Source organism: Hipposideros armiger, unplaced genomic scaffold (genome assembly GCF_001890085.2).
Source record: "Hipposideros armiger isolate ML-2016 unplaced genomic scaffold, ASM189008v1 scaffold_23, whole genome shotgun sequence".
Classification (NCBI taxonomy): domain Eukaryota; kingdom Metazoa; phylum Chordata; class Mammalia; order Chiroptera; family Hipposideridae; genus Hipposideros; species Hipposideros armiger.
Window position 1 is genome coordinate 3,822,401 of NW_017731373.1, and position 3,711 is coordinate 3,826,111.

General features: G+C 56.8%; 1 long non-coding RNA gene across 2 annotated transcripts; it reads right to left on the bottom strand.

The window, feature by feature from the left end:
• Positions 1–1,170: 1,170 nt before the first annotated feature.
• On the bottom strand, positions 1,171–3,471 carry LOC109379265 (uncharacterized). Of its 2 annotated transcripts, XR_002123161.1 has the most exons (4): positions 3,377–3,471; positions 2,984–3,048; positions 2,392–2,608; positions 1,171–1,406 (listed from the first exon to the last, which is right to left on the bottom strand). It is a non-coding gene; the product is annotated as an uncharacterized LOC109379265 (long non-coding RNA). The 2 variants fall into 2 exon arrangements; XR_002123160.1 differs by lacking the exon at positions 1,171–1,406 and having other exon boundaries at positions 2,133–2,608.
• Positions 3,472–3,711: the final 240 nt, after the last annotated feature.

Consider the following 3,711-nt stretch of genomic DNA (forward strand, 5'->3'; position numbering starts at 1 on the left):
AAAAAAAAAGCATCCCCTAAGCCTGGCTTCTGCCAGACCCTGTACAATCTGCCTAAACTCTATGTGCAAAAGGAGAAGAGATTTGTCTGTTTATAGCAAATTTAATTAAGACAGTTATGTGCCTGAACTCTTTGGGCCCCCAATCAATGCATTTTTATTTGGAAAGTCAAATAGAATCATATCTTACACTTGTGTTGCCCCTGATGACTGTCCAGGCTGGGGACAGAAGCTGTTGTTCATCTACATTGGCCTGGACCTGAGCGAGTGCCCTGCAGAGCTTGCCTCCCTGCTTGTCCCTTGTCGACTTCCAGTCAGGTCTGGCAAGGCGGAGGCCTTCCTGGTATGGGTGTGAAAGGCTGAACACCCAGAGCACTTCTGGTGGCCCTTAATTAAGGAGCCAAGCACAGGACTTCTAGGAACCCCGCATCCCTGGCTGCCAAAGCCCCAGGCCACGGTCCACTCCCCATCCAACCTCAACCCAGCAGTTTTAGCCTTAAAGAACGCTGGGTAGGCAAGTCACTCCTTTTCTCCAGTTGTTCATCTAGTAGTGTCCCCTGTAGCGCGTCCCCCCACCACCACCACCAAACTCAGACCTAGGTGCAGGGCTGCAGCCTAAGAGTTTTTTTCTAATTTGTCATCATTGGAAACCTCAGACAATTGAAGTGTAAAATGTTAAGGGTTTTCCAGGGATATGCTGACACCAGGCACAGTGGAAGGTGCAGGGAGGGGGAGTAAGGGTAGGGCACAGGGATGTGAGACAGACATCCCAACAAGCTCTCCTGATCTCTCCACCCTCTGCAGCCGGCCAACACACGTACACCACTTTTCCACTCTTACCTCCCCTCCCCCTCTTCGTTAGCATCTTGTCACCTCCTTGGCTTTCAAAAAGTAAAGTGGGAGATAGTGTCAAGGTGTCTCAGCCTCTTTTCCTCCCCCACCATTGTCCTGGGCCGCAGGACACAGAGGCCTGGGCCCTGTAGCCCGTGGTACTCGCTATGTCACCGTCTGTGGTGTGTAGGCTTCTATAATTCCTTTCTGTTCTCCACTTCCAGCCTCCAGGACCCGCGTCCACGTCCCGCCATCCCTGAGATTCTGACCCCAGGGAAGCTGCAGACCAGCCACTGACTTAATCATACCATCTATAAAATGATCCCTGTAGTTTTCAGTAGATTTGGAATCCAACAAGGATAACTTTATTTTTTAAATTATTTTTTAGAATTGGGGCTCTTGAAACATTCGAGCATGGATGCCAGGGCGGGGGTGGGGGTGGGTTGTCTCAGAGGAGTTCTCCGGAAAACTGCTGGGAACAGCCACCTTTGCGGTCGCCAAGGCCTTGACCGGGTTGGCTCTGCCGGCTTGCGTGCTGCAGCTCCGGGGCACCGCCCCCATCCATGGCCGCCTGCATCCTGGGGTAGGAGGATTGGGGTTGGAGGGTCGAGTTTGAAGGGGGAGGGGACTTTTCTTTTTTAATTCGTTTTTACTTCTGTGGGGGACTAATCCCAGCACTAGAAGGGTACAGCAATTGTCCCCATAAACTGCCTGGCAGCAGGAGGTGACAGTTTGGTGTTAGCTCTTGGAGCACAGCCTGGAAGGGCATTGGGCCTCTCCTCTGAGACCCAGTCACCCCGCTTGTGTGTGAATCTTGCCTGGAGCGTTTGTGCCTGCGTGTGGGTGTGGGAGAAGCCGGGCTGGTGCCGCATCCAGCCGTGTCCACCCTCACACGGTCCTCCGAAGCGAGGTTCCAGTGTGGACACAGTGAATGAGTCCGTGAGTCAGCTCTCCAGCAGAGGGGCAGTCTCAGCTAAGTGGGCTGTGTGCAGCTGCGGCCGACTGCCCCCTCCCCTTCTCTCTGCAGGCGTGAGGTGGCCCAGGAGCCCCGCCAGCAGCCCCCGCCCCTCAGGCCCGGGCAATCTCTGCATTTTGTCATCACGCCCGAGTATTTGACATTCGCAATTATCTGCAAATACCCTGATCGGTTTGTATATGAAACACTTTTTTTCCTGCCTAAAGGTTGGAATCTGGTAAGTTTCAGACAAGTGGTTGCGGGGGGAGGTGACCCGGGGGACCGCGGGGGACCGGCCGGGTGAACCCGACTCGGCGAGGTGGGCGACAAGAAGGGACGAGTCTGCGTGCTACCCCCTCCTCCCCCAGGGCCACTCCGAGGAAAGGCCGGATGGAGGTAAGGAAGGGCCCAGGCGGCGACCCTGGGCTCCTCCTTTGAAAGGAGCGCCCCCTAATTCCTGTGAGGGGTAAGCTGGAGGACTAGTGGGGATCTCACCAGAGGCAAGGCCCGGAGGTTAATCATTTTGATAACCGGAAAGGGCGCTGCCCGGCCTGGTTGCCATCACCGAGAGTGTCAGTCACTGGCTCTCGACCCCGTCGCAGAATTACCTGCTCAAAGAGCCATCCCAGAGAGCCCTTTGCTCCAAGCTCTTCCATCCCGCCGTCGGCGGGAAGTGAACCGCGCCCTCAATCAAAAGAAGCGGATGTCCCTTTGACCCTCCTCCGCCACCAGACTGTTCCTAAATTCAGGAGGGCAATGCCAGCCCGGGATCACTCACCACTCCTACATCGCAGCTTCGGGCTACCTGCCTATTACACAGCTTGTCTGCAAAAAGAAAAGTGGTGGTGGGGGGCAGGGAGAAGAAAGGAGCGAGATTACTTGTCTGATTCTTCGGCTGCCTCGGGAGCCTGATCCTGGCCCCTGGCTGAGCCTAGGGGCCTCGGGGGTCTCGGGGGCCTTGGGCCCAGGGACTGGGAGACCAGACCTTGCCCACGTGAGGTGCACACAGCCTGGGGTGCCCCCACCCGCAATCCACGCCCTGTTGGGTGTCTCCCTCGCCAACAAACCGAGCCCCTTTGCAACGGGTGTTATCAGCAACTTTAAAAACACCAAACCCTTCAGTGAAGCCCCCTCCCCATGCACTTAGCTTTCGACTCTGCTACAGACAGAGTTTAGCTGCTTTTCACACATATTACTCACATTTTCCGGGAGAGTGGGCGGGGGAGGAGGTTAGAGAAAGGTTGGGGGAGGAGGTATAGCAACACCTTAAAGAAGAATTGCGAGAGGAGGAGAGTTTAGAAAGTCTGCCTCTGTAACAGCCCAACAGCCTTATCCTGAAAAGGAAGAGAAATGGGAGAAGCATGCGGGGAAACAAATCCCTCCCTCCTGTCCCGCAAAGCCCCCAGTCCAGGTCACCCAGGCTGGGAACCGAGAGTGTGCTGCTGGGAGGACGTCAGGTCTCCCTGCTCCAGCTCAGCCCACGTGGGTAAGAAAGCGCAGGCGGCTCGACAAGGTCGTTACAGTCTCCCGTGGTGCCCTTGACCCGCGAGAGCCCAACGCAGAAAAGGCAGCCGAGGCGACTTTTCTACTCACAAGTCGCATCCCCCTGCCCGAGATTTCCCAAGAAGCAGCCCGCGACGCCGGGACCATAGGCCTCCTTCCCCGGACTCTTGGAGCTTAGTCTGCTGTTTGAGTCCGGCTGTGAACACCCACACAGGCCCTTAGATTAGGCCCCGCCTTGGCGGTGGGTGCCAAGGTGGGGTACGGAGGCCCCAGGCTGCTCGGAGGCTGGCGGGTTTGTGCGTGGGTAGGAGTGGGGGACGGTCATGACCTTAGCGGGGCCGGCGGCGGACTGGTGACACCCACTGTGCCTTGCACTGCCTCCGCGATGGCCCTCCGCCTTCGGAGAGTGGGGCAAGGGCCAGGTG